This window comes from Mesoplodon densirostris, chromosome 4, assembly GCF_025265405.1.
Source record: "Mesoplodon densirostris isolate mMesDen1 chromosome 4, mMesDen1 primary haplotype, whole genome shotgun sequence".
In the NCBI taxonomy this organism is placed as follows: domain Eukaryota; kingdom Metazoa; phylum Chordata; class Mammalia; order Artiodactyla; family Ziphiidae; genus Mesoplodon; species Mesoplodon densirostris.
The window spans coordinates 86,953,277-86,977,130 of NC_082664.1; the positions used below are offsets into that span (position 1 = coordinate 86,953,277).

Sequence of the window (23,854 nt, forward strand, 5' to 3'; positions counted from 1 at the left end):
AAAAATGTATTTGTCACTGCCCCTTAGAATGTCAATTTCATGAGAGAAGGGACTTTGTCATTTTCACTGCTATATTCTTGTACCTGGAAACGTACCTGGCCCTTACTAGATTTGAAATAGGACTTAATAAATCACCTGGGTTGGAGGAGTCCTCTAAGTCCAGGGTTTTCAGCTTGAATATCTACCATTGATCAAAACAGAAAAATCTGGAGGGATTTTGGTTTTTGAAGGCAAGATGGAGTCTGAGGTGGGGACAAGACATCTAGATGGTGTTGTCCAGTAGGCAGTGGGAGATGTATAACTGCACCCTACGAAAATGGTTAGGACTGGAACTATAATCCTTTTTTTTTTTTTAATAAACGACAGTGTAACATACATATAGAAAAGTGCAGATATCATAAATGTTCAACTTGTTGAATTTTTACAAAATGAATATACCCTTGATGTAGTGCCTAAATCAAGAAAAAATTATTAGCAGCACTCTTGAGGCTCCCTGGTGATGAGCTATAATGTTTTAATTGGTATTTCTTCTGTATCCTCTTTAATTATAAACACTTTGAGACAAGGACCATACTATTTCACTTACCAAAGTAGTCTAGTAAGGTGATTTTTGTTGATGATTGCTCAGAGGAGTCTTACTTTCATTAATAGTCAACCCAGGGTGAGGAACTGTACTCTGCAGGACTTTCTGTTGATTCCAGTCAGTCTTTGTTGTTTTCCTTGTCTCTGAACTCCTGTAGCATCAGTCTACTACACTTGATTTAATACTTCATCTATGTTATCTGTGGTTTTTTAGTTTTTTCCATGTGTTCAGTTCATATCTCTATTAGAAAGTAAGTCCCTTGAGGTTGGGAACCTTGTCATATACTCCTTCCTCCCTCCCTCCCTCCCTTCGTTCCTTGAAATAGAATTTATTGTGGCTCTGATTATGTACACGTGAGATGTGCTTACCAGGCGGGCCGGGCTCACATGGCTTGTATAATACATACATCTGTGGGGCCTGCTCTCTGTGGCTGGGAAGCGCCCACACTGGCAGTCCAGTCCAGCTTCCAAGTTCTCAGCTTCATGGGGTCCTTGGCCACCTTTTTCTCAGCATAGTTGGCCTCCATCTCCCGCTGATGCTCCTCTCACTTCTTCCAGCTTAGCTCGGTCTTCTCCTGTTGGCTTTCAGTCTCCAGGACCTCCCAGTTGTCATCAATCCCAAGAGTCCGGTCTCGGCTGGGCACCAGCCTCCTCTGACGTGCTGATAGGGCAGCGAAGGGGTCGCCTTTGTCATTAAGCTCCGGTCCATCCCAGTTATACTCGCTGGCCAACTGTGTGTCCTCAGGGGGCAGGTCTGGGATATTTGGCTCCTGCCATCCCTGCTCCCACGAGCCCCTCAGCTTCCCAGCTGCTCCAGTCTGACTCCGGGGCTTTGTGGCCGGGGTTGCCGCTCTGCCCAGCCCAGCTGCCTTGGCCCCCAGTACTCCAGAAGTCCTGGTGGGCCGATACAGATTTGGCCTCCTTCTCCAAGCTGCCCCAGTCTTCGTCCTCCCATCTGTTGGCAGCACTGCTGTCCTCTTCTGTGTCCTTGTCCTCTTGTGTCTCCCAGTGGCCTTAGGTCGTGGGTATGGCAGGGACAGGGGTGAGGGCTGGGGAAGGAAGTCCCTCGGGCATGAGTCTCTGGGGGACGTTGGTCTTGGCTGGAGCAGCTGTTGGGTGCGCATGGATCAGCATAGAGGTGAGGAAGGAGACCCCTGTCACGGCCCAGCCTACGCAGCTGGCTGCATGAGAAGTCCACTTTGGCCAACTGTGTAGGGCCCTCTGACACAGACTCCAGTTTGGACAGGCAGCTTCGAATGGCCTTGAAGGCCTCGTCCTGCATAGATGTCTCAGAATCCACAGTGAGGCTGTAAGAGCTCAGGCAGGATCTTATGGGCTTAATTGTTCATCGAGTAGAGGTTGTGGGTGGCAGTGAAACCCAAAACACCCATGACCTGGGATGGTGCAAAATGGTCCTTAGTGGCCCAGCTAAAGGCAGAGGTGAGGACCCTGTGTCTGGTGCTGGTACTGAAGTAGAAGCTGATTTTGCCCAGGCAAATGGTGGTATTGCACCGAATGAGGCCCTGTTCATCCTTGGCCTGCAGCTGCGTGAAGAGCTTCATCAGCTCCACGGTGAGGTTGGCCTCGTTTAGCTTTGGGGCCAGGAGCAGCATGGACTTGACCATCTGCTCCTGGGGGTCATGGAGAGCCTACTCCTATAGGGTCACCACATATAAGTATTGTAACCAGGGAGCAGCAAATGTGCTAGGTGTCTTATTTCAGGACTGTTGTTCTTTTCAGTAAAAGTGATTTGTTAAATGTATAATTAAATGCAATTTAACCTTTATACTTTTATGAAATTTTTCACATTCACTTTTGTTTTGGAAAAGTCTTCATTAGGGAGTTCCCTGGTGGCCTAGTGGTTAGGATTCCACGCTTTCACTGCCATGGCCTGGGTTCAGTCCCTGGTTAGGGAACTGAGATCCTGCAAGCTGTGCGGCATGGCCAAAAAAAGAAAAGTCTCGGGCTTGCCTGGTGGCGCAGTGGTTGAGAGTCTGCCTGCCGATGCAGGGGACACGGGTTCGTGCCCCGGTCCGGGAGGATCCCACATGCCGCTGGGCCCGTGAGCCATGGCTGCTGAGCCTGCACGTCCTGAGCCTGTGCTCCACAACGGGAGAGGCCACAACAGTGAGAGGCCTGCGTACTGCAAAAAAAAAAAAAAAAGAAAAGTCTTCATCAGAAAGGGTTGATTTAGGAAATATGAACATTATATTACTTAATTCTACATACTTCCCAATGCTGTCCTTGTTCTTGTTCAATATTGTGTGGTTATATTTGTATATCTGTTAATTTTTTCCTTTTTGGCTTTCTCCAGTGCATTTAAAGTGAAATAACTTAGATGTGACTTTTAAGGAATATATTCATTATATAAACCTAGTTGTGTTTATATAATAACATTATTACATATATTTTATTAATAAAGTTACTAGATTTGCCTGCCTCCCAAGCACTTAAACTCTAAATGGAGAAAAAAAATAGACAAACATAGAATGCTTTATCAGTGGGATTTTGGGTCTCTACTTAATAGAAATTGGCTTTCATTATGTACTTGATAACCTAAGGCAGCTCCTTTTACACAGTTAAAAGTCTGAAAACACTTGAATTTTACTAGGTGTGTCAGGAAGAAACTTTACATGGGCTTCTGCTTCTTAGAAATTTTCAGTATTTTAATTTATTGAGTACCTACTTTATATAGAACCCTGTGTCAGTTGTTCTGAAGGATACTGAGACTAAATTTCTGCCCTCCAGGTGTTTACTAGCTATAGGATGGGCCATGACCCAAGGCACTGTATGATATGTCCAGTGAGTATTGAGGAAACTTCACTGGAAAAAAAATGAAATTACCAGCAGTTGAATAGTCTGGGTAAACTTGATGGAGAAGCTGTGATCTGAGCTGGACCTTGAAAGATGAAAGGGATTTTTCTTTGTGCTAAGCACAGTGCACATAGCACTTTATGTGATTTTTTTTTTTCCATTTAGTCTTTCCGGCAACCCTATGAGACAGGTGTAGTTTCCATTCCAGTTACAGAAATGAAGAAACTGTGGAGATTAGAGTGTATGTTTTCAATGATTCCATATATATATGTATGAAAATCATTAAAAAAGAAAAGTCTGGAAGGACACACACCCAATTTAAATGTTGGTTACCTCTGGGGAAGGGCACTGAGATTTTGGAAGTGGAGGTCAAAAGGAGGCTTCGGAATTTTGGGTTGTCATTTAAAGGAGATGTATTACAAAAGAAATAAGTATTAAAAAGAAAAATAAGAAACATTTTGGAATTAAAGTAACAGGAAAGGAAATCTCAGGAACTAAAGCTTTTAGAAAAGAATAGAGATCTACTTGCAAAATAGTGGGAGTCAGGTTTTGACTGGCTTACTGAATCAAAAAATACAGGCATTTATTGGGACAAAAACATGAGATCACCAAAGTTATTGAGTTTACATTAGTTTGTCATGGTGGAAAACAGCAGTTTTTAAACATGATTGTTATATCCACAAAGGTCATAACATTTTTTTGGTGCCTTTTAAAAAAAATTTTTTTTATTGAAGCAGAGTTGATTTACAACGCTGGGCCAATCTCTGCTGTACTGCAAAGTGACTCAGTTATACACATAGAGACATGCTTTTTTATATTATTTTCCATTATGGTTTATCACAGGATATTGAATGTAGTTCCCTGTGTTATACATTAGGACCTTGTAGTTTATCCATTCTAAATGTAGTAGTTTGCATCTACCAATCCCAAACTCCCAGTCCACCCCTCCCCCCAACCTCGGCAGCCACGAGTCTGTTCTCTGTGTCTATGAGTCTGTTTCTGTTTTGTAGATAGTTTCATTTGTGCCATATTTTAGATTTCACATATAAGTGATATCATATGGTATTTGTCTTCTCTTTCTGACTTACTTCACTTACTATGATAATCTCTAGTTGCATCCATGTTGCTGCAAATGGCATTATTTTGTTCTTTTTTATGGCTGAGTAGTATTCCAATGTATATATATGTACCATGTCTTCTTTATGCATTCATCTGTTGATGGACATTTAGGTTGTTTCCATGTCTTGGCTATTGTGAACTGTACTGCTATGAACATCGGGCTACATGTATCTTTTTTTAAAATAAATAAATTTATTTATTTATTTATTTTAATTTTGGCTGCGTTGGGTCTTTGTTGCTGTGTGCAGGCTTTCTCTAGTTGCAGCCAGCGGGAGCTACTCTTCATTGCGGTGTGTGGACTTCTCATTGTGGTGGCTTCTCTTGTTGCAGAGCACAGACTCTAGGTGCACGGGCTTCAGTAGTTGTGGCTCACAGGCTCTAGAGCGCAGGCTCAGTAGCTGTGGTACACAGGCTTAGTTGCTCCTTGGCATGTGGGGTCTTCCCAGACCAGGGATCGAACCCATGTCCCTTGCATTGGCAGGCTGATTCTTAACCACTGTGCCACCAGGGAAGTCCCTGTCTTTTTGAATTATAGTTTTGTCTGGGTATATTCCCAGGAGTGGGATTGCTGGATCATATGGTAATTCTATTTTTAGTTTTCTGAGGAACCTCCATACTGTTTTCCATAGTGGCTGTACCAACTTACACTCCCACCAACAGTGTAGGAGGGTTCACTTTTCTCCACACCCTCTCCAGCATTTGTTATTTCTAGACTTTTTAATGATGGCCACTCTGACCGGTGTGAGGTGGTACCTCATTGTAGTTGTGATTTGCATTTCTCTAATAATTAATGATGTTGAGCAGCTTTTCATGTGCTTACTGGCCATTTGTATGTCTTCTTTGGAGAAATGTCTATTATCTTCTGTCCATTTTTTGATTGGGTTGTTTTTTTGTTGCATAACATTTTTTTGGATACCAGTATTTTAAAAGTTAGGGAAAAAGTTTAGGGAGTCCAAGCTTACAGAAAATGCTCAAGATTTCATTTATTTTGGGAATCAGAATTACAGAGTGACTTATTTTTAAAAAATTATTTATTTATTTATGTTTGGCTTTGTTGGGTATTCATTACTGTGTTCAGGCTTTCTCTAGTTGCGGTGAGTGGGGGCTACTCTTCCTTGCGGTGCGTGGGCTTTTCATTGCAGTGGCTTCTCTTGTTGGGGAGCACGGGCTCTAGGCACACGGGCTTCAGTAGTTGTGGCACGTGGGCTCAGTAATTGTGGCGCACGGGCTCAGTTGCTCCGTGGCATGTGGGATCTTCCCGGACCAAGGCTTGAACCCGTGTCCCCTGCATTGGCAGGTGGATTCTTAACCACTGTGCCACCAGGGAAGCCCTTATTTTTTAATTTAACTCAAGATACAAAGTATTTTCTTTCTCCCTATCTATGGGATGTGACATTTATTCATAATGGTGGCAAGGCAGTGTCAGTTTTGCTTTCCCAGTGCTTTGTTCAAAGTCACATGGCTAACAAGTGGTGTAGGCAGTATTTGAACCCAGATAATCTGGCTTCAAAGTTCTAGATCTCAGCTATCTTGCTACTAAAAATGGGGAGATAGGAATTCCAAAGGGAGAAGCAGAGTTTACACAGGAAGATCAGTATAAATTATGTTTAGGTGTAGTAGTAAACCATTGTGATTGAAGGGCAGGATTTATGGCAGGCGATGATGGGAGGTAAAAGATTAAGGGATTTTTGGGGACCACAATGTGGATTATCCTGAAAATCAGGGCAATTAATTGGCCCAAGGATGGATGGAAAGGATTCATTCATCTTACAAACATTGTATTAAAACAGAATTTCAGATACAGAAAGGATCATTCTTTGAGATAAGAATGAGTGAACTGGTAGCACTGTGATTTATCCATCCTTTACAAAGGTTATTTCGCATCAGCTGATCGTTATATCAGATTCTTTTCAAAGGAGAGAATAAAGTTGTATTTTAGCAATTTTACTCAGATTTTACCAGATTCTTTTCAAAGGAGAGAATAAAGTTGTATCCTAGCAATTCTACTCAAATTTACCTTCCTTGAAAATGTTACCATCACTTTTTATTGTGGTAAATATACATAACATAAAATTTACCAATTTAACCATTTTTAATTGTATAAGCTCAGTGGCATTAAGTACATTTACTTTGTTGTGCATCACTACAATCTGTTTCCAGAACTTTTTCTTTTTCTTTTATAAATTATTTTGTTTTATTTATTTATTTTTGGCTGCATTGGGTCTTTGTTGCTGCACTTGGGCTTTCTCTAGTTGTGGCGAGCGGGGGCTGGTCTGTTGCGGTGTGCCGGCTTTTCATTGTGGTGGCTTCTCTTGTTGCAGAGCACAGGCTCTACGCACGTGGGCTTCAGTAGTTGTGGCTCACGGGCTCTAGAGCGCAGGCTCAGTAGTTGTGGCACATGGGCTTAGTTGCTCCACGGCATGTGGGATCTTCCTGGACCAGGGATTGGACCCACGTTCCCTGCATTGGCAGGCGGATTCTTAACCACTGCGCCACCAGGGAAGCCCCAGAACTTTTTCTTTCTTTCTTTTTAAATTTTATTTATTTATTTTTGGCTGCGTTGGGTCGTTGTTGCTGCGCACGGTTCTTCTCTAATTGCGGCAAGCGGGGGCTACTCTTCGTTGTGGTACACGTGCTTCTCATTGCGGTGGCTTCTCTTGTTGTGGAGCACGGCTTCTAGGTGCGTGGGCTTAAGTAGTTGTGACACACAGGCTCAGTTATTGTGGCTCACAGGCTCTAGAGCGCAAGCTCAGTAGTCGTGACGCATGGGCTTAGTTGCTCTGTGGCATGTGGGATCTTCCCAGACCAGGGATTGAACCCGTGTCTCCTGCGTTGGCAGGAGGATTCTTAACCACTGTGCCACCAGGGAAGCCCCAGAACTTTTTGTGCCCAAATTGAAACTTGTACCCATTAAACTCTAAGCACCTATTCCCTCCTCCTCTAGTCCCTGGCAGTCACCATTTTGCTTTCTGTATTTATGAATTTGACTTCTCAAGGTACCTCATATAACTGGAATCATACAAAATATTTGTCCTTTGGGTCTGGCTTGTTTCATTTAGCATGATGTTTTTATGTTTTATTCATATTGTAACGTGTTTGAATTTCCTTTTTTGGGCTGAGTAGCATTCCATTGTTTGTATATTCCACATTTCGTTTATCTGTTTGTCAGTGGACATTTGGGTTGTTTCCACCTTTTGGCTGTTGTGAATAAGGCTGTTATGAACATTGGAGTAGAAGTTCTATTTGAGCCCCTGCTTTTAATTCTTTTAGGTATATACCTAGAATTGGAATTGCTGGATCATTTGATAATTCTGTGTTTAACTTTTTGAGAATTCACCTAACTGTTTTCCACAGTGCACCAATTTATATTCCTACCAGCAATGCCCAAGGGTTCTAATTTCTCCACTTTCTTCCCAACACTTGTTATTTTCTTTTTTTTAAATTATACCCATCCTAATGGACATGACGTGGTATCTCATTGTGGTTTTAGTTTGCGTTATCCTAATGGCTAGTGACGTGGAGAACGTTTTCATGTGCTTGTTGGCAATCTGTATATGTTCTTTGGAGAAATGTCTCTTCAAGTCCTTCCTCTATTTTTTGAATTGGATTGTTTGTACCACCACCTCCGTGGCATGTGGGATCCTCCCGGACCGGGGCACGAACCCGTGTCCCCTGCATCGGCAGGCGGACTCTTAACCACTGCGCCACCAGGGAAGCCCAACTTCTCATAACTTTTGATAAACTAAACTTCAGGTTTATTTGTGAACTCTTAATCATTTGGTGCAGCAGACTGATTTATGCTTAGCTCTTTTCCTTTATATGTGTCCTCATGACACACAGGTATAGTTTTTATCACATATGGTACTTAGTAAAAAACACAGAAAGGGTTTGTATTGTGCTTTTCTTTGCACTCTAGATTCCGTTAGAATTTTCATTACTGTGCCCTTGCTTATCATTAGTCCTGGTTTTCTGTTTATGATTTTTGGTGCTGAGGATGACTGGAGAAAATCATGTAATTGAACTGATTGTTCCATTACTGATATGTGCTGCTTAGTCTAATTTGGTTCGTGATGTTATAGTTAATTACCATGAATGTTTCATGGGCTGTTGACTCATACTCATTCTCCAGATAGAAAAATGCATGATGTTGTTTCATTTTGTAACCTTATTCATTTATTCAAATATATTTGAGTGTCTACTGTGTGCTGCCCAATGTGTAAATGAGTAGAAAAATTCAAGAGGGAGACAGTAACAGTGTCAAATACAGTACATTGGTATAAAAAAATAAAGACAGGAAAAATGTTCATTTGATTTGGTGATTAAGAAGTCATGGTGACCTTAAAAGCAGTTTCAGTAGGGGGTTAAGGGTAGAATCCCCCTCACAGTAGGTGGAAGAGTAAATGGCAGGTGATAAAGGAGAAGGGGAAGAAGAGGATAGAGAGAGGAGAAGGGGAAGGAAAAAGGGGATGAGAGGAGAAATAGAGGAGAAGTGAGGGGGGAAAGAGGGAGAAGGAAGAGAGGGAGAGTTGGGGGAAAAGAGGAATGGGAAAGGGAAGGGGGAGAGGGAAGGAGAGAGAGAAAAAGAGAATAACTTCTTTTTGAGTAGGTGTGCTGAGAAGAGGAAGAGACTGGATGGGAGCCAGGAAGGGCTTTCTTTTTAGGATAAGACCTGACCTTGTATCTGTGGTGAGGGGAAAGGTGCCATTGGGGAAGGAGAGGTTGAAGATTTAAAATATAGTTACGGCTGGTAGGGCAGAGTGTTGAAGGCGGTATGAAGGGCATGGGAGTCACAGTGTGCATCAAGGGTACAGGTAGATGGGCTGGCTTTGAACAGGAGGGACACCTCATTTCCTATGACTGAAATAAAGATAGGTAAGGAGAAGTATGAATATAAATAAGGTTACAGGTAGGGATATGGGGTGGAGGGAGGGCATGCCTGATAACTTATGTATCTCTATAAGATCAGATTTCAGTCTCTCTGGTTGAGAGTGAAGGGTCTGGGCAGGGAGTGACTGGCGGGCTTGAGTTGAGAAAATGAAAGAGTTGTTGAGGGGCATGGAAGAGGGAGTGTATGAAATTTATTTTAAAGGAGTAAGGTTGGAGACTTTATAGTGGTATCAGTATATCTAGTGTGGTTTTTCTTTAGAGTAGCTCAGTTTTCCAGAAACAGTGTTGACCTGGAGCTGTGGTGTTGTGGTCAGGTTCAGAGAAAGGGGTACAAAGCTGAAGTTGCTGCTAAGAGATTTAGATGTCCAACCATAGGATCTGGGTTAGGAGGAATCAGGATTTGAGGGCAAGAGGTTTCTGTAAAGTCACAGAGTAAGTAAAGTCAGAGTAAGATTTTGGTGAGCTACTGGAGTAATCAAGGGAGAACAGTTTTAAATGATGGCAAGATTCAGAGTAAAGAGCTGAAGAATAGATGCCTAAAATAGAGTTGAGCTAAGAATCTTTGGAACTAAAGAGGCCTATGAATTCTAATGTACAGTAATTGGATGGGTAATCTTCATGGACATTGAAATCTCCCAAGATTGTAATAGAAGATTTAGTAGAGAAGAATACTCTGAACTGGGCTCCCTTGGTCTTCATTGAAGGAAGAAGGTATGACTAAGGGATCAGAAGATGATAGTGATGAGGAGAAGATATATCTTGAAGGTGGGGCCATAAAGGAGGATGATCATGATCTGGAAGCTACTGTAGAAAGGCAAGTGAATGGCAACCACTTCTGGCTCTGTGGGGGGTATGGATTACAGTAAAAAGAGAGAACTGTAGAAAATATTTAGGGGAAAGCCAGATTTAAGTCAGGGTAAGCAAGTAGAAGGATGCGTTGATGTGCTAGAATTTTTGTAAAAATTAAAAGAGAAATGTGAACTGCAGATTTTTGGGGAGCTTCTATACGAATTAAAAGACTTGGTTGCAAGTGATAGAAAACCCAACCCAAATTGGCTTAAAAAGAGAATAATTTGTCTTATGTTATTGAAAAGTCCAGGGAAAGCACTGGCTTCAGACGTGGCTTTTAGTTTATATGATGTCACCGGAACCTATTCTGCTTCCTTTTCTGAACTCAGATCTGCTCTCCACTGTGTGTTGATTTGATATTTAGGTTTCATAGGGCAGCAGGGTGGCTGAAATAACTCCATTTGCTGCCCTTCCAGTTCAAGTACAGTAGGAAGAACTTCACTTCATCTGAAGTCCTGAGCTTGACTGTCATTGACCAGAAGAGCCATGTGTCCATCTTTGATTCAGTTATAGCCAGGGGAATGTAATGTCTTGATTTACTTCTGTCTAGGTCAGTAGTAGTTATGGGTTAGGATCAGTATCTCTCTCACTGCTTTGGACCTCTTTATGTACAGTGGAATAGTCTTATATCTCTGAATTTTCCTTTGTGTCTAGATTGCTTCTGTCTTAGAACAATCTGGATATCTGAGGCTTTGTTCATTTAGTATTTCTACAATAAATTCCATGAGTACTGAGTTTTGTAAAAGGCACAGTTCCAGGTATTTTTGGCAATTCTAAGTTGAATAAACCTAGTCTTTGCTTTCAAGGAGGTGACTGCTTATAGAAGGGTTATTAGTGTATGTTAGGCTTCTTTCTATCACAAGTAATGAAGAGATATTTGGGTTTCTTTAAGAACTGGGTGTTCATTGCACAGGTCCATGTGGTAAAAGGGAGCCTGGAATCCCACAGTAATCCAGGAAGGGCAGTGTCGATCCAGGTCTCAGGGAGACTGGGATATAGCTAGGGAACTGGAAGGATCCACTGAAGCTGTAGAGTAGGTTTTCTTATAGCCTTTTCAGCATGAGAATTTGTCATCATTCTCCCCCTGCATTAGGGTTTCTTTCTTTTTTTTTTTTTGATTAAAAAATACTTTTTAAATTGAGGTATAGTTGATGTACAATATTATGTAAGTTTCACACGTACAAAATAGTGATTCACAATATTTAAAGGTTATATTCCATTTATAGTTATTATAAAATATTGGCTATATTCCTTGTGCTGTACAATATATCCTTGTAGCTTAGTTATTTTATACATAGTATTTTGTACCTCTTAATCCTCTACCCCTATTTTACCCCTCCCTGCTTCCCTCTCCACACTGGTAAGTACTAGTTTGTGCACTATATCTCTGAGTCTGTTTCTTTTTTGTTATATTCACTAGTTTTATTTTTTAGATTCCACATATAAGTGAGATCATACAGTATTTGGCTTTCTTTGTTTGACTTACTTCACTTAGCATAATCCCCTCCAAGTCCATCAATATTGTTGCAAATGGTAAAGTTTCATTCTTTTTTATGGCTGAGTAGTATTTTTTAAAAAATATTTATTTATTTGGTTGCACTGGGTCTTAGTTGCAGCAGGCAGGCTCCTTAGTTGTGGCACCAGGCTCCTTAGTTGTGGCATGCATGTGGGATCTAGTTCCCTGACCAGGGATCGAACCTGGGCCCCCTGCATTGGGAGCATGGAGTCTTACAACATATATATATACACACATATATATATATATATATATGTATATATATATGTATATATATATGTATATATGTATATGTGTGTGTGTGTATATATATATATATATATATATATATAGCCTTTTCAGCATATGTGTGTGTGTGTGTGTATGTATACATGCACACACATGCACACACCACATCTTCTTTATCCACTCATTCTATATTTTGGCAATTGTAAATAATGCTGCTGTGAACATAGGGGTGCATGTATCTTTTTGAATTAGTGTTTTTGTTTTTGTTTTGGATATATACCTGGGAGTGGAATTGCTTGTTCATATGGTAGTTCTTTTTTAGTTTTTTGACAAACTGCCATACTGTTTCCCTTTATGGGTCATATCATTTGTGAATATTTCCTCCCATTCAGTAGGTTGTCTTTTTGTTTTGTTAATCGTTTCCTTTGCTGTGCAAACACTTTTAAGTTTCATTAGGTCCCATTTGTTTATTTTTTCTCTTGTTTCCTTTGCTTTAGGAGACAGATCCAAAAAAATATTGCAGTGATTTATGTCAAAGAGTGTTCCACCCATGTTTTCTTCTAGGAGTTTTATGGTTTCTGGTCTTATATTTAGGTCTTTAGTCCATTTTGATTTTGTTTTTCTATATGGTGTAAGAAAACGTTCTGGGACTTCCCTGGTGGCACAGTGGTTAAGAATCTGCCTCAGGACTTCCCTGGTGGCACAGTGGTTATGAATCCGCCTGCCAATGGATGGGACACGGGTTCGATCCCTAGTCTGGGAAGATCCCACATGCCGCAGAGCAAATAAGACTATGCACTACATGTACTGAACCTGCACTCTAGAGCCCACAAGCCACAACTACTGAAGCCTGCACACCTAGAGCCCATGCTCCACAACAAGAGAAGCCACCGCAGTGAGAAGCCTGTGCACTGCAACGAAGAGTAGCCCCTGCTTGCTGCAACTAGAGAAAGCCCACGAGCAGCAATGAAGACCCAGTGCAGCCAAAAAAAATAAAGAAAGAAAATGTTCTAATTCCATTCTTTTACATGTAGCTGTCCAGTTTTCTCCCCCTGCATTGGGGTTTCTTAATGCCTTTTTTTGGTCTCTGGTCATACCATTCCTATCATACAATTGCTGATTTCACCCTCCTCTTTGTATATGTTTTTTCTTACCTTACGGTTTCATCTCATGTATGGTCTCTGCTATCTTACGGCTTCTCCAGCAATGTTTTAGTTTCTGTTCCAGCTTCCCAACTACATAAATATCTCCTACCACTTTCCATTTAGTTGAGAGTGAGAATGCATTTGTACATCTGTGAGAGAGAATCTATCTTGTTATTTCTGTTGAGCTTAGCTCTTTAGCAAGCTCTTCCTTGTAGGCTGATGACGAGACAGTAGGAGTGGTGGCCTTTGGGTCAGGTGCATCTACCCCATCTAAGTAGCTAGGCCCAAGGGCCAGAGTCATGTGGTACTTACATGGAGATTAGGGTCATGTGTTACTTACATGGAGATTAAGGAGCTGTAAGGTGGTTAGAGGCCACCTCACAGCTCCTTAATATGCAAGGGGCTGTTGGTAGAGCTTTTACCTTGAGGGGGAATTCTGTTGAATTTGTCCAGCATGGTGAGAACTAGATTTCTATGCACCAAAAGAGAATGACAAACCAAATTCTTTGGCATTTAGAAGAAGAAGACCAATGTTTACACAGCAAGGGCATCAAGACAGGCTCCATGAAAGCACTAGACTTTTAAGAAAGAAGAGTATTTCAGGAGGGAATTAGGGAGAATGATGTTGATGAATTTATGGACTGCAACAGCAGGAAGGAGATGCTAAGGCAGTGGCAGTTGTAAATGCACAAGGTTCAGGTAAAAAAAAAAAAAAAGCATGGGGCATATTTAGTCCAGCACACAGCAGAAGTGAAAAAGCCAAATTCAGAATATTGAGGTCTTTTTATTTTAAATTAAAGAATATAGGTACAACTTGGTGCTCATTGTTTAATTGTCTTGAAGTTCTCACTGATCTTAAAATCACTATGATAATTTACAGATGAGTGAAGTTTAGTACAGAGAAGTGAAATGATTTTTTTCTTGTAGTTGAGAAAGGATTACACATCATTTGCATCTTAATTTTGTGACATTAGTACTCTTGTTCAGCATTTATTTGTGAGACTTTGTGATTTTAAAAAAAGTTTTGAGATATAATTCACATACCATAAAATTCACCCAATTAAAGTATACAGTTCACTGTTTTTTTTGTGTAGTCACAGTTGTGCACCCATCACCACAGTCAATTTTAGGACATTTTCATCACCCTAACAAGAAACCTCGTACCTATTAGCAGCCACTCCCCATTTCCCTCCAGCTTCCTCAGCTGTAGGCAACCAATCTACTTTGTATATCTGTGGATTCATGCAATATGAGGTCCTTTATGACTGACTTCTGCTTATCATGTTTTCAGGGTTCATCCATGATGTAGCATGTATTGATACTTCATTCCTTTTTGTGGTTGATGGATGTTTGGATTGTTTCCCCCTTTTGGCTACTGTGAATAATGCTGGTATGAATATTCATGTACTTTTTTTTTTTTGGTGAACGTATTTTTTTCATTTTTCTTAGGTATATGTACACAGTAGTGGAATTACTGGGTCATAGGTTAACTCTGTTTAATCTTTTTTTTTTTTTTTTTTTTTTTGCGGTATGCGGGCCTCTCACTGTTGTGGCCTCCCCCGTTGCGGAGCACAGGCTCCGGACGCGCAGGCTCCGGACGCGCAGGCTCAGCGGCCATGGCTCACGGGCCCAGCCGCTCCGCGGCATATGGGATCCTCCCAGACCGGGGCACGAACCCGTATCCCCTGCATCGGCAGGCGGACTCTCAACCACTTGCGCCACCAGGGAGGCCCCTGTTTAATCTTTTGAGAAACTGCCAAACTGTTTTCTAAAGCACCTGTACCATTTTACATTCCCACCAACAGAGTATGAGAGTTTGTTTCTTCACATCCTTGCCAACATTTGTTATTATCTGTCTTTTTTGATTATATTCAACTTAGTGTGAATGAAGTGGCATCTCACTGTGGTTTTGATTTGCATTTTCTGAATCACTAATGACTGAGCATCCTTCCATGTCTTTTTTTTTTTTTTTTTTTTGCGGTATGCGGGCCTCTCACTTTTATGGCCTCTCCCGTTGTGGAGCACAGGCTCCGGACGCGCAGGCTCAGCGGCCACGGCTCACGGGCCCAGCCGCTCCGCAGCATGTGGGATCCTCCTGGACCGGGGCACGAACCCGTGTCCCCTGCATCGGCAGGCGGACTCTCAACCACTGCGCCACCAGGGAAGCCCCTTTCCATGTCCTTTTATTGGCCATTTATATATCTTCTTTCGTGAAATGTCTAGTCAAGTCCTTTGCCCATTTTTTGAGTTGGCTTTTTTTTTTTTTTTTTTTTCCGGTACGCGGGCCTCTCACAGTTGTGGCCTCTCCCGTTGTGGAGCACAGGCTCCGGACGCGCAGGCTCAGCGGCCATGGCTCACGGGCCCAGCCGCTCCGCGGCACGCGGGATCCTCCCGGACCGGGGCACAAACCCGCGTCACCCGCATCGGCAGGCGGACTCTCAACCACTGTGCCACCAGGGAAGCCCCTGCATGTTTGTTTTTTTTTTTGTTGAGCTGTAAGAGTTCTTTATATATTCTGGATCTATCTATCTATCTATCTATCTATCATGTCTTAGATATATGACTTGCAGGTATTTTCTCCCATTCTGTGGGTTGTTTTCACTATCTTATTAATAGGCTCCGTTGATGTACAAAGTTTCACATTTTAATGGAGTCCAGTTTATCTGTTTTTCTTTTGTTGCCTGTGCTTTTGGGTGTCACTGCCAAAATCCAAGGTTGTGAAGATTTTTTCACATGTTTTCTTTTAAACGTTTTATGATTTTAGTGCTTACATTTAGATCATTGATCTATTTTGAGTTACTTTTGCATATGGTGTGAGGTAGGGGGTCCAACTTCATTCTTTTGCATGTGTAGATCTAGTTGTACCAGCGTCATTTGTTGGCCTTCTGTAGTATTAATAAAGTGTTTCTTCATTCTTTGTGTAATACGACATTTCTTCATAATTTATAAATTGGTCAGAGCTCCCATTTAAAATATTATCATATAAAGTGAATATGAAACTTATCATTATTGGAATATTAGAGTTGAAAGGTCCCATAGGGATTTTCTTCAATCCCCCTCTTTTTATAAATGTGGGAGCAAAGACCTGGGGAAGCTAATTGATGTCCAAGGTTGTATAGCTAATCAGTTAGAGCTAATGCTTTAACATAGAGGTTGGCAAACTTTTTCTGTAAGGACCAGATAGTAAATATTTTAGGCTTTGTGGGCCAAGGGGCAAAATAAGGTATTATGTAGGTACTTAAATAACAGGAAAAAAACAATAATAATTGAGTATCTATTTTTTGGTAATACCTATCTACTGAGGAGGAGAATGGATTTCTTTTTTTGGAGGACAACATTTTGTTTAGTTGAGATGAGTATTCAAAGTTAGTATTCCTTAGCATCAAAATTGATTGCAAATGTTCATCTGTTATTGATAATATGTTTGAGGTTTTGTGTGTTTCATATTTGAAAATACATAGAAAGTTACTGCCAATTACTGATATCATTCCACAACTGTATGTTTCTAATTGAGCTTGTTCATTACTTGGAAGGCACTTACAGGATTCTGTTAGATTTTTCTCCTGATACTTGCCATTTAATATTAATTACAGATTAATTACTTCTGATTTAAAGCTACATGGAAGCTCCTCAACTGCACAGGTAAATGGATTTCATAATAGGGAAATATCCTTTCATTTGTATCAAGGTCTGAAAAACTACTGGAACAGTAGTTTGAACTCAGAAAATATATGTACTACAAATTTGTATAAGAATGGACATCTTTTCTTTTCCACTTTCTTTCTTTCAGTGTTATTGAGATATAATTGGCATACAGCACTGTATAAGTTTTAAGATGAGAGTATAATGACTTGACTTATGTATATGCGAAGTGATTATCACAAGTTTAGTTAACATTCATCATCTCATATAGATACCAAAAAAATTAGTTTTTTTTCCCTTGTGGTAAGAACTTTTAGGATTTACTCTCTTAGCAACTTTAAATATACCGTACACCACAACTAGAGAGAACCCTGCACACCACAACAAAGAGCCCGCACACTGCAATGAAAGATCCCACATGCCGCAACAAAGATCCTGTGTGCTGCAACTAAGACCCAATGCAGCCAAATAAATAAATATTAAAAAAAAATATATATATATACCATACAACAGTGTTAACTATAGTCATCATGTTGTGCATTACATTCCCAGTATTTATTTATTTTATAACTGGAAGTTTGTACCTTTTGACCATCTTCCTCCAATCCTCCCTCCCACCCTACCCCCTGGCCCCCTGCCTCTGGTAACCACAAATCTGATCTTTTTCTATGAGGGTTTTTTTCCCTTCAAGATTCCACATGTAAGTGAGATCATACAGAATTTGTCTTTCTGTATGACTTATTTCATGTACCATAATGCCCTCAAGATCCATCCATGGCAGGATTTCCTTCTTTTTTAAGGCCGAATAGTATTCCATTGTGTGTGTATGTATATGTATCTCACATTTTCTTTATCCATTCATCTGTTGATGGACAGTTAGATTGTTTCCATGATGTCTTGGCTATTATACGTAATGACATGGCGGGTGGTGGTGGTGGTGATGGTGGTGGTGCAGATATCTTTTCAACATAATGATTTCATTTTCTTCAGATATATGCCCAGAAGTGGAATTGCTGGATCATATGGTAGTTCTGTTTTTAATTATTTGAAGAACCTGCATACTGATTCCATAGTGGCTGTGCCAATTTACAATCCCACCTATTGGTGCACAAGTTTTCCTTTTTCTCCACATCTTTGCCAACATTTGTTATATCTTGTCTTTTTTTAAAATAAATTTATTTATTTATTTATTTATATTTTAAATTTTTGGCTGTGTTGGGTCTTTGTTGCTGCACACAGCCTTTATCTAGTTGCGGTGAGCGGGACCTGCTCTTTATTGTGGTGCGTGGGCTTCTCATTGCGGTGGCTTCTCTTGTTGAGGAGCACTGGCTCTAGGTGCACGGGCTTAAGTAGTTGTGGCTCACGGGCTCTAGAGCACAGGCTCAGTAGTTGTGGCGCACGGGCTTAGTTGCTCCGTGGCATGTGGGATCTTCCCGGACCAGCGCTCGAACCCGTGTCCTCTGAGTTGGCAGGCAGCTTCTTAACCACTGTGCCACCAGGGAAGTCCATCTCTTGTCTTTTTGATGTTAGATGATAGCTGTTCTAACAGGTGTAAGGTGATATCTCTGGGAGTGGACACGTTGCATATTCTTTTAACTCTTGATGGCGTGGGGTATGTGTGCAGCTGACATTATTTGTGATTCAAACTGTGTTAGTTTTTATTGAGACGACTTCGTTGCAGTGTAAGTTTTGCATGTAATCACTGTTTGCCTCTTGATTTTAGGTTGAATTCATTGAGAAACATTATCAGGTCTGTAGGAAAAGCTAATTTACAAAGCTATTCGCTTTTCAATAATAGTTGTTTAGGGCAGTTCTTCTTATTCAGAAAAATTTCAGCTCAAAAAAATTGCAATAAAACTTTACCACTGTTAAGCCTGGTAACTTCTTAGTGGTAGGGCAAATCAGGATATTCACTTCTATTTCTGACAGAAATTCATGAAATCAAGGATGGTTAAGTACATGAGAGGGAAGTTAGCCACTGACACTACTAGTTGAATAAAATATGATAGATTCAGTTATTTTCTGCAAAGTATCCTCCAATGAATAATGCAATGAATAGCTGTAGGCTTTAAACTTCCTAAATTTTCATAAACTTTGTAAATTTGTCCAATTAAGCCCTTTCCTGCCTACATGTATTTTTACCACCATCACTTGTAATACATCCTAGCAGATTCCACTTCAGGCTGCACTGAATTAGTGTTTTCCCAGTTTCTTTGAAAATATTCTTATTGTTTCATGCAGATTATTCATACAGGCTAATTATTATGATTCATCAAGAGCCAAGGAAAACACTCAAAATCATTTGCTTTGATATTGTATGTGTTTTTTTTTTTTTTAAATTTTATTTTACAAATTAAATCAGTTATACATATACATATGTTCCCATATCCCCTCCCTTTTGCGTCTCCCTCCCACCCTCCCTATCCCACCCCTCCAGGCGGTCACAAAGAACCGAGCTGATCTCCCTGTGCTATGCGGCTGCTTCCCACTAGCTATCTACCTTACGTTTGGTAGTGTATATATGTCCATGCCGCTCTTTCACTTTGTCACAGCTTACCCTTCCCCCTCCCCATATCCTCAAGTCCATGCTCTAGTAGGTCTGTGTCTTTATTCCTGTCTTACCCCTATGTTCTTGATGACATTTTTTTCTTAAATTCCATATATATGTGTCAGCATACAGTATTTGTCTTTCTCTTTCTGACTTACTTCACTCTGTATGACAGACTCTAGGTCCATCCACCTCATTACAAATAGCTCAATTTCATTTCTTTTTATGGCTGAGTAATATTCCATTGTATATATGTGCCACATCTTCTTTATCCATTCATCTGTTGATGGACACTTAGGTTGCTTCCATGTCCTGGCTATTGTAAATAGAGCTGCAATGAACATTTTGGTACATGGCTCTTTTTGAATTATGGTTTTCTCAGGGTATATGCCCAGTAGTGGGATTGCTGGGTCATATGGTAGTTCTATTTGTAGTTTTTTAAGGAACCTCCATACCGTTCTCCATAGTGGCTGTATGTGTTTTTAAATTGATGAATAAAATAGCTTTTTATTGATATTGCTACCAGTGTCTTCAGCTCCTTGCCAAAAGGCTTATATTCTCAAATAAATTTATTTTCTCTAGACGTATTTCTTTGGCTGCTATAGTTAAGCTTGATTAATTAACTCACCATTGATAAAAGGCTTTCCTTGCTTGGCTAACAAATGAGCCACTCAGCAGCTTACTTTGGTTGCATCCTCATTTTTTTTTTTTTTTATGAAGAAACTCAGCTGTGAAGGGATCTTCTCTTTAAGTCTTCTAATTTTTCTGATTGTGTTTTTCCATGAGTTGGAAATACTATGATGAGTACTTAGACTGGTAATGTTGATGTATATTGTATTCTTTCAGCACAGCTGTAGTGTCATTGCATAATAAACCTAATGCTTTGTCAATCTAATTTGGTAACAAGATTATCTGCACTCCATTATATCTTAAAAGTATGATATTTGAAGCTCACTTTTATTTTCTTGTTTTGACTTAAAGGATATGCACTAGTAATATAAAATACAATGTATAGGGATAACTTAGTGCTTGAAAAGCTGTCATTACAATTGCATTACTGTAATTTGTAGTGCTCTGAGGAGCACTGCAAAACCATTAGAGTGCCATATGTGGTCTCTTATAAATACTGAAATCTGTTATTTTAAAAGCAGCCGTAGACAATGTATAAATAAATAAGTTTTAATAAAGTTTTATTTATGGACACTTAAAATTGAATTGTATATAACCTTCACATCATTGAAACATTCATTCCTCTTTTGATTTTTTTTTCCAACCACTTAAAAGTATAAAAACCATTCTTAGCTCATGGGCTGTACAAAAACAGACAGAGGGCCCTAGTTGGCCTGTGGGCTGTAATAGTTTGCCAACTTCTCCCTTAACCCGAAAGAGTAAGTCTACTGGGAGGAAAGTCGTGCTTGATGGAGGCAGGTCTGTGAGGGAAATCATTCTGGATGGTGTTTTGACAACCCTTAAATCATACTACTGGTTAATGTCGGGGTTAATACCATTGTAGAAAAAGAGAAAAAGTAAAAAAAGAGAGATCGGGAGTTTATGTAGTTTGGTTTTTATTTATTTAAGGAAAGATTTGTACAATTTTGTGTGTCTGTGTGTGTGTCTGTGTGTGTGTGTGTATACTACCTGAAGAGCTCTTAGACTTTGGAGTTTCTAACCTAGATCTTTTATGTGAAAAATATATATGAATATGAACTTTCTTTCCCCTTAAGAAAAGTGTGTTTATTAAGACTTATGACCTAGGGGACTTCCTTGGTGGCGCAGTGGATAATACTCTGTGCTCCCAGTACAGGGGGTCTGGGTTCAATCCCTGGTCAGGGAATTAGATCCCACGTGCATACAGCAACTAAGTGTTCACATGCCACAACTAAGGAGCCCACCTGCCACAACTAAGGAGCCCGCCTGCCACAGCTAAGACCCGGTGCAACCAAATAAATACATAAATAAGTAAATATTTTTTTTAAAAAAAGACTTATGACATAGAAAGTACTAAATCTAGAATAATTTATTAAAAATGGCAGGTACTGCTCTTTAATTTGAAATTTTAATCTTGGCTGACTTTGTATAGGATAGGAAATAATAACAGAAAGTTTTTTACTTTTGTAATTTTTTGTTTCTACACGTCTCAACAAATTACTAGGTTTGGGGCTTCCCTGGTGGCGCAGTGGTGGAGAGTCCGCCTGCTGATGCAGGGGACACGGGTTCGTGCCCCGGTCCAGGAAGACCCCACATGCCGCAGAGCGGCTGGGCCCGTGAGCCATGGCCGCTGAGCCTGCGCGTCCGGAGCCTGTGCTCTGCAACGGGAGAGGCCACAACAGTGAGAGGCCCGCGTACCGCAAAAACAAAAAACAAAAAACCAAAAAAACAAATTACTAGGTTTGAGGAAGCTTTGACAGAGTGCTGTGAAATTGTCAGTAGGTGGAGTTTATCCTTGACGATTCAGGAAAGGTATACTCTTACTATAAATATGGTATAAAAATCCTTTATTAGAGTTGAGTGAAAACCACATAATCCTTTGTTCCTTCTTTTTGTGCATATATGTGTGGTTGTGATTGTTTATTCTTTATTGTTAATTTTTAAAAATGGATTTTTAAAATAGTTTTTTAAATCGAAGTATAGCTCATGTACAATATTATATAAGTTATGGGTGTACAGTATAGGGATTCACAGTTTTTAAAGGTTATACTCCATTTATAGCTATTCTAAAATATTGGCTATATTCCCCCTGTTGTACAATATGTCCTTGTAGCTTATTTTATACATTATAGTTTGTACCTCTTAATCCCCTCCCCATGTATTGCCCCTACGCCCTTCCTTCTTTCCAGTGGTAACCCCTAGTTTGTTCTCTGTATCTGAGTCTGCTTCTTTTTTGTTATATTCACTAGTTTGTCTTATTTTTTAGATTCCATGTATAAGTGATATCATACAGTATTTGTCTTTCTGTGACATTTCACAGAGCACAATTTCTTCCAAGTCCATCATGTTGTTGCAAATGGCAAAATTTCATTATTTTTTAAAATTTTAATAAATTTATTTATTTATTTATTTTTGGTTGCATTGGGTCTCCGTTGCTGTGCGCGGGCTTTCTCTAGTTGCGGTGAGTGGGGGCTACTTTTCATTGCGGTGCGCAGACTTCTCATTGCGGTGGCTTCTCTTGTTGTGGAGCACGGGCTCTAGGCACACGGGCTTCAGTAGTTGTGGCTCGCGGGCTCTAGAGCGCAGGCTCAGTAGTTGTGGCACACGGGCTTAGTTGCTCTCTGGCATGTGGGATCTTCCTGGACTAGGGCTCGAACCCGTGTCCCCTGCATTGGCAGGCGTATTCTTAACCACTGCGCCACCAGGTAAGTCCCAAAATTTCATTCTTTTTAATGGCCGAGTAGTAGTCCATTGTGTGTGTGTGTGTGTATTTTTGTTTTTGACAAAGAGGTTATTATAGCTTAACGGTTAGAGGTAGATTAAATTAAACAAACAAATTCTTAAAAAGATAAGAATCAATACAAATGTGAATTTATGTTTTTATGAACTTAGCTGTGTCAATTAAAGTGATTTTTGATCACTTTATTGCTTTTTTTGGTAATAAACTTAGCATTTATATATGGGATTTTATATATTTTTCTATTTTTAGAGCACTTTAAGGTGATTCAAAAAAATTCTTGGTTTTCCTAAAACGCATTTTAAATTAAGTGGGAGAACATAGGCAAATAGAGGAAAACAGCCTTAATATTCAGAATGAATATAAAAGACTCAGGGCTCAGAGACAATGGTTATAAAGTACTATGTCTTGGTTATTTAAGAAAAACATTTAAGTACATGTACACCATTGATAAAAGTAAAAGACAATTCCTGCTCCATAGATTAACTTAGATTGATGATTTTTGAAGACTCTTTAACTTTTTAAAATTTTTATTTATTTACTTTTATTTGGCTGCACCGCAAGTCATGCTGGATCTAGTTCTCTGACCAGGGATCAAACCTGGGCCCTGGCAGTGGAAGCGCTGAGTCCTAACCACTGGACTGCCAGGGAATTCCCAAAGACTCTTTTAAATCCATTGTTCTAAGTTTTCTAAGAAAGTACAAAGTATGCTTTTTTTGTCGTTTTTTTTTTCAGTACGTGGGCCTCTCACTGTTGTGGCCTCTCCCGTTGCGGAGCACAGGCTCCGGATGCACAGGCTCAGCGGCCATGGCTCACGGGCCCAGCCGCTCTGCGGCATGTGGGATCTTCCCGGACGGGGGCACGAACCCGTGTCCCCTGCATCGGCAGGCGGACTCTCAACCACTGCACCACCAGGGAAGCCCCAAAGTATGCTTTTTGAGACTGATCTTTTTCAAAATTTTATTTAAGTAGTTGCTTTAAAAATAATAATAAATAACAAATATTTTAATTTTAAATTTGTTTATTTGGCTGCGTCAGGTCTTTGTTGCCACATGCGGGATCTTTATTGCGGCATGCGGAATCTTTAGTTGTGGCATGTGGGATCTTTAGTTGTGGCATGTGGGATCTTTAGTTGTGGC

General features: G+C 40.2%; 1 protein-coding gene and 1 pseudogene across 1 annotated transcript in view; one reads left to right on the forward strand and one right to left on the reverse strand.

The window, feature by feature from the left end:
- The window catches only part of MGA (MAX dimerization protein MGA), a 157,559-nt gene that overhangs the window by 22,605 nt on the left and 111,100 nt on the right, over nt 1–23,854 (forward strand). The gene's annotated exons all lie outside the window — the stretch shown is intronic.
- On the reverse strand, nt 966–8,671 carry LOC132488118 (N-terminal kinase-like protein; annotated as a pseudogene).